Below are 7,823 nucleotides of genomic sequence, written 5' to 3'. Positions count from 1 at the left end.
GGATAAGTCCTGTGAAAAGCCGGCAGTTTTTCTGATACTTTTACGGTTCATAGATACCTGCGGTGTGGATATTGAACCCTATTAATCCATGACTGTGCATCCAACGGATACCATAGTACTTAGATCGCTGCACTTTATCATAAAACGGGTCAGCCAGATCGGTCCAGTAGTTTTCAAGGAAATTGAAACGGACAGACAGACAGACAGACAGACAGACAAACAGACTCACTAAGAGAAATATATATATATATATATATATATATATACTTAAAAATGTACTTCCATATAAATAATTGAATTCATTCAAAACGTATCGCAAAAACAAAAACAAATAAAATAGCATCTACGTAGATCGCGATATATATCCAAACTGTCGTGTGAAATGGTCCAGTAGTAAGTGTTTAAGTTTCTTACCATGAGGTCTCAATTTCGAATCTCGCTAGCTTCAGCCACTCTGATGAGTCGTGGAGGGCGAAACGCGCGTCATTAGATAATTATATTTTGAAAACAATATATATGCCGCTCCCCATTTTGGGGGTACCAAATTGGCCAAAGGGAAAATTATTCCCAACTCGCATTTAGGTAAAAATGCACTTTCGTATAAATAATTTAAATGAATTCCAAACGTATCGCAAAAACAAATAAAATAACACGCGCGTGCGCATATATATATATATATATATATATATATATATATATATATATATATATATATATATGAATGCATGTGTGTGTGTGTGTGTGTGTGTGTGTGTGTGTGTAACATAGAAATGTCGTTGTTTATTTTGGCTCCGGTTGTTTCGAATGTGTACTCATTTGAAGCACCGGGTGTGTCCTTTCAATAATATACAGATAATGATATAAGCGAAGCAAAATATGCACAGAAATAAGACGGCCGATCGAACATAATTGGAAATAATATCCCCCCCCCTCTCTTTTTCTCTCTCATTCTGTTCCCCCTCCCCTTCTCCTCGTCCACCGTCTGCTCTCGGCCGCCCGACAATCACAATGGACGACGACGCGGCAAAACTACGCGTGAGGATCGTGTCCCGTCTTCTGCGTTCCACGGCCTGTGACCCGCGAACAGGAAAAAGAACCGTGAGATCATTACGTTCTCTTTTCATATAAAGAGACCATTCTACTGTAAAGCCCCTCGACACCTTGAGCCTCCGATACCCTCTTACATTACCCATCCCCAACTCCTGAAATAGGCGGTGGAATTAGACACGCAGTCTTGTGTTCCTTCTATGCGTATTTGACATATCGGATAGATATCGGATAGTATTAATTCACCGATGTCGATATAAATTATGTTCATTCATTGGATGGATTTATATGAACATAGACAGATAGTTAAATATTCAAAAGATTAGAATCATTGAATTCCAACAAGGGTCCCTGATAGTACTCAATCACATAGAGAAAATGTATATTTGTTTTTTTGTTTGAGTAAATATAGTCATATCTTGCTACGATGTGCAGACCGTTTCAATCATCATTGATCTCATCAGAACAAAATTTGGAAAATTAAAAAACGTATAAGAACTTTTTATAATTTTAGAGGAGAACATAGACCTTTAAACCATGCTATACGTTAGACATGGTAAAATATTTTCTCCTCTAAAATTATAAAAAAAAAATTCATCAACGTTTTTTAATTATCAAAATGTTTTCTTGCGTGATGAGAATGATCGAAATAGTCTGCACATCGTAGCAAGATATGATTATATTTACATATTTAATATATCTATATATATATGTGTGTGTGTGTGTGTGTGTGTGTGTGTGTGTGTGTGTGTGTGTGTGTGTGTGTGTGTGTGTGTGTGTGTGTGTGTGTGTGTAGAGAGAGAGAGGGAGAGGGGGAGAGAGAAAGAGTGAGAGGGATTAAAATGAAATATGTGTAAAAGACAGACATTTTGTAAAATAAACAAACATTTATTTGTTTTAAATTAAAAATTTCGACGTCATACGTCTTCTTCAGAATATTTTTTCCGGGCCATGGTAATGTTAAAACCGAAAGATTATAATATTAGAAAATACGTGTGTTTTTCTTCAACGGTGATAGAGAGAGATAGAGAGGGAGGAAAGAGAAATAGATAGATAGATAGATAGATAGATAGATAGATAGATAGATAGATAGATAAATAGATAGATTTATATATATGAATTATATATATATATATATATATATATTTATATAAATGAATGGCGATATATATATATATATATATATATATATATAGTTAGTAGAAATGGTAATTAAGAGAAACCTGAAGAAAGTGCTCAATACTGTTGTAGAGCAAATATGCGTTTATTTTTATTACCGTATTTTTCTGTTAAGTTACATTATTGTTTCTGTAAAAGTCTGAGGAAGCTACAGTACGGCCAAAAAAAACGGTCGTGTAGCCGAAACAATAATGTAACTTAATAGAAAAATACGGTAATAAACAATAAAACGTATATATATATACATTTATATATATATATATATATATATGTATGTATGTATGTATGTATGTATGTATGTATGTATGCATTCACGTATAGATAAATACAATTCTAAAGATAATATTATCTTCATATTAGAAACCATCAGGATAATAATAAACTCAATATACAAGATAACGAATTAACAAAAAAGAGAATTGTTGATTAAAATAACAATTGAATGGAGTACAATATTTATTAATCCATCAAATATTCAAACAGAAAAACCACACGTATTTCACCATCATGATAGAATATATATATATATATATATATATATATATATATATATATATATATATATATATATATATATATATATATATATATATATATTAGTGTTGGGTCGATTAATCGGAATCGGAATCCGGAATCAAAAAAATCGGATTTTTTTTTTTTAGGAGGGTATCGGAATCGGAAAAATTTGTGCCTATTTTCCGATGCCAAAAACGATTGGCTTTTTATTCAATTTTCTTTAAAGAAAAATATTCTACCGCTGATAGCAATACTAAAATAATGAATATCTATTGATTTTAAACAATTGTGATGTAATAGGTCGAACACAAGAAAGTGTCGATCTATCTATTTAGTTATCTATTTCTGTATCTATCCATCTCGGTTTATCTATCTATTTAACTGGAGAGATGGATGGGAGATGAATGTGAAGAATGTGAAAGTCAAAATATGGTAAATCACATTGTAGACGAGTTTACCGGAAGAGCAGGTCAGCTGATCGGATCTACGTGTATGTCATGTGATCAGGTTAGATGAAGATCATCGGTGTGTTGGAATTTAGACGTTGAGCAGAGCCGAGGTTTAAGAGCCCCCCCCCCCTTCACTGGGGAGGGAGCTGACATGTCTTTTTCTGATTGCTTTCTTTAAACACCAACTACGGGTGAAGATCAGATGTGATAGAAGAAGGCTGCATCGCGCGGCATTTGACAGAAGATGGATACATGTAGCAAGTCTGGGTGTACGAAGAGGAGCCAAATTTGAATACGTGTTCCCTGACTAGGTGTGGAACACGCAGTTCCATTAAGTAAAATTAAACAAGCCGTCATGCAAGTCAATGGAAAGCGCTGTAAATCTTTTGTTATCTCTCGGTCGGTTCTTCAGGGTTGTCCGCTGTCGCCCCTGCTCTATATCCTGGCTTTGGAGCCCCTGCTCCGCAAGCTGAGACGTGGGGAGGTAAATTCGGCCCTGCGCTGAATTGCAATACACGGTGGCTCAGCCGCCAAGGTATCCGCGTTCGCTGAAGATGTCACGGTCTTTGTGTCGAGCTTCAGAGACATTAAGATCGTGTTGGAGGCGCTCGCTCGGTACGAAAAAATTACAGGGACCAAGATAAACTGCAGCAAGTCGGTAGGACTGCGGTTGGGCACCTGGAGTGGCAACACCAACCTCCTGATGCCCTTCAGCTGGACGGACGGCCTGGTTCGGATCCTCGGCATGTGGTTCAGACCGGGTCTCCAGCTTGACATAAATTGGTTGGAGGTACATTCAAAAGTGGAGGCTGCAGTCAATTTGTGGCTTCCTAGGAAACTTTCCTTAAAGGATAGAGCTGAGGCGTGCGCCACTTACGTCTTTCCTCTCATCCTTTACCGACTGGCCGTACTTCCCCTGCCTGCACAACGCCTAACAGCTCTCGTCAAACACTTGCCCTCGCTTCTTTGGGACAGAGGAAGACACTGGGTGAGCAGACAGGTCTGTATTCACCGTCCGTGTGAAGGAGGCCTGGGCATGCCGGACTTGAAGTGTCATCGAGACGCTGAGAGGCTGACCTTCCTGAGCCACTATATGCAGGATGACCAACCGTGGCACCCTATGGTTACTGCTGCCTGTCCCGACCTCGTTCTCAACCCTTCTATCGAGGGCCATCACATGCCGCGGGGAGAATCAGCCAACATGAAAGAGTGCCGAGCCACGCTAAAACGACTACCAAGGTCCAGCGACCTTGTGACTGCTACCCGTAGGGAACTCCACAGGGATCTAGTGAAAGGGGCCACCGACGACCCGCTGTGCGCGTGTTTGGATTGGCAGCAGAGTAAGATCCGCTCTGCGTGGAGTTGGACGCCAGGTTCGAGTCATCTGAACAATTCAGAGTACTCTCTGACCTGGTAATTGGCCCGAAATGCACTTCCACTCAACAACATACAATGCAGTTTCGGGTTTTTTGAGTCGCCTGATTGTCCCCGTTGTGGGACAATGGCCGTAGAAACGACTGATCATGCTTTCTTTGATTGCCGCGAACTCCGCCGGTTCTGGTCGTATGTCAGCGAAGTGACGGCTTGCATCGATCCTGAGCATCCTCGCCCAATTACTGTATCCAATGTCGTGGACAACGTGAGGCCGACGTAAAACCGGGAAGACAAATGGTCTACGTTACGATCCTGGCCGTGGCGAGAATGTGATTTGGACGTCACGTCTGCAAGGTTGCTGGGGGGGGGTTGTCTTTTTCTGATCAGGATCTGATTGCTTTCTTTAAACATCAACTAGGGGTGAAGATCAGATGTGATAGAAGAAGGGTGCATCGCGCGGCATTTGACAGAAGATGGATTCATGTAGCAAGTCTGTGTGTATGAAAACGAGCCAAATTTGAATACGTGTTCTCCGCCTAGGTGTGGAACGCGTAGTTCCGTAAAGTAAAATTAAACAAATAGCCTCTCAGCTAGCTGAGTGTGTGTTCCATCCCTCCCTGATTAGGAAACCTCCAAGATACCCACCCCCTCGTACTTGCAATTTTTGTTTTCACCTCTTCCTCTAAATTTCACCCATATTGGAGAAAGAAATACCAACTAACCCCCATTCCTTACCCACTAAATTTTCTTTTCTCTATTCACTAGAATCTAGAGGGCATCCCCACTTAGAGACTGACCCACAGAAGCGAGGTTCCGTTTACAAACCTAGTGGAACGGGCAGTCTATCAACTAGACGGGGTTGGGATGGTCCTACTAATCACTTTGTTTCCCGCCCTCGGCACAAATGAATTATTGTATCATTTTTACTGTTATCTTTTTTTGTTTTTACACGTCAATAAAAAATGTTTTAAAAATTGGGAGTTAAGTAGGACGTCCCCCAGTATGAAAGGGTGAATGCGGTATTATGATGAAAGAAGATACTAGCTGGGAGAAACTTTTGATTTTGTTTAGTTCTGGAGTGACAAGGATGACCAACGACACCCACAATCCCCACTTTTGAGTTGGCCATGTGCCTAAGTTTTTTGTTCATTGTTGATTTTCAATGTATTTTTAACATGAATAAAGGATTTAATATCTTAAAGTGTAGTATCTGTTCCGGCAGATATTGCAAGCAAAGACCATATGTGGGGGCAGCTCCACATATAAGACCTTGGTCAATGTAGGGGCAACCCTTCATACCAATTGTCACTATCCAGCTCCCCTTGGTTGGTCCCCACTCCCCCTTTACTCCTCACATTAAAAATCGGCCTTGTGCCTAATTTGCTCGGTGGGGGAGCAAATAAATGCAGATTGTCTTGGCCTTTTGGCTAAGATCAAAGTGTAGTATCTGTTCTTACTACATGCTGTACTTATGTTTGTAACTTTGTGATATAAAGTGGGGGGATCACTTTTCTGTATTAATTTAATGTAAAATAATCACCCACTTTACAACCAGTCAGTCTCAAAGGCATTCAAGTCATTCTCCAGATCATTCAAGTTGTTTTTGAACGATTCTAGTTATTTTTTTAAGCATTCAACTCATTTTTAAGGTCATTCAATTCATCCTTAAGTTCATTAAAGTCATTCTAAGTCATTTACTTTTTATTTATTTAAGTCATTTCAGCCCATTTTTCGGTCATTTTAGTTTATCTTTAAGAATTTCATGTCAATCCTACATTCACGCATTCATTCATTACACGAGAGCACGCGACTAATGGCTATCGGCCTTGCTTTTATTTATTATAATTGTTAATGATATATATATATATATATATATATATATATATATATATATACATATATATATATATATATATATATATATATATATTTAGATATGTATGAATAAAAAATCAATACGAAAAATATATAAATGTTTATATCTTTTCTGTATTTATTTCCTGTGTGTTGACGTGTAGGAATACGAAAAGTCTTTTGAAAAAAAAAACGAATGTTTCCTTCAAAAGCACATATTTTCGACCGATCCTTCGATCTTCCTCGGTGTGAATGATAGAAAACATGAGTGTACGGGCAGGGTTAGCAACAGGAGTGGCATGGGTATAGCCATTAAGGTAAAGATCTATTTGAATATGACCCTTCCAGCATTTTCGACTTGGAATGGTCAGCGACTATATATATATACATACACACACATATGCTTGTGTATGTTTGTATCTTATTAACAAGAATAATAAAAACGTTTTATTATTTATTATAAAATATATTAAACATTACATTTTATAGTTAACAAGTCTTTTCGGGCCTCTTACACAGTAGGAAGATATGCTATATACTAGTTCCAATGCTCTTTGGCCAAATGTATCGCCAACAGCAATAATAAAAGAAAAACTAATCGTTACATTTGTTGCACTCCAAAATTTCTCGCGTATTTAAATGTATCTCTCCGATATGTGTTCCATTTGCTAAAACCTAAACAAACACTAGAGCCCTTCTTTTTCTCAATATAAATACATTTTAGTCGATAACAAAAATACATCATGGTATTAACATAAAATATGTAATATTCTTGAAGCCTTCGATTTCTTCGGATGTATTTCGTCGGGAATCATTTTGTCGAACTCGGGAAACTTTCTGTCGAACTCGAGGATCTGTACGGAATTTCGGATGAACTCTTTATTTAATCCATGGGGGCAGCATGTTCTCGTTCTGTCAGCCATGACTGAGTAGAAGTCCTAATTAATTCTCTGTTGTACTTTGAGTGTCGTTCGCACTGAGGATTGAACCATCAACCTCAAGAAATGTGTAACGTACAACTGAATTTTATCAAGTACTTTATCCACTACGCCACGGGTCTGCAAGGATTCAAGAGTTCGTCAGGAAGATTCTTGAGTTCAACAAAATACACTTAAAGAAGGTCGGAGGTTACATCAACCAAAACGTTGTAAAAATAACACTCAAGATGAGAGTAGTAGTCTGAAGAATCTAAATAATACAAATAATCAATCCTCATCTCAAAAATTCAGAAATATCTTGAAGTCATTTACATCGAAATTAGACACAAGTAATCATATTAATTGCAAAACTAGTAAAAATAATTAAAATGTCTCGCAAAATAATTATCACTAATAAATTCTTAGTCTTCAAACATGTTATACAGGGTGTTCCAAAAGTCTTGACACATTTCAAGTCCTCCTATCT

At 38.0% G+C, this 7,823-nt stretch overlaps 1 pseudogene; it reads left to right on the top strand.

The window, feature by feature from the left end:
- The first annotated feature begins 5,972 nt into the window (after nucleotides 1-5,972).
- LOC145254990 (U2 spliceosomal RNA) lies at nucleotides 5,973-6,110 on the top strand (annotated as a pseudogene).
- Nucleotides 6,111-7,823: the final 1,713 nt, after the last annotated feature.

Source organism: Euprymna scolopes, chromosome 30 (genome assembly GCF_053919585.1).
Source record: "Euprymna scolopes isolate OS-2025 chromosome 30, ASM5391958v1, whole genome shotgun sequence".
Classification (NCBI taxonomy): domain Eukaryota; kingdom Metazoa; phylum Mollusca; class Cephalopoda; order Sepiida; family Sepiolidae; genus Euprymna; species Euprymna scolopes.
The sequence above is the reverse complement of the archived record's forward strand: the minus strand, read 5'-3'. Positions and strand labels throughout refer to the sequence as shown.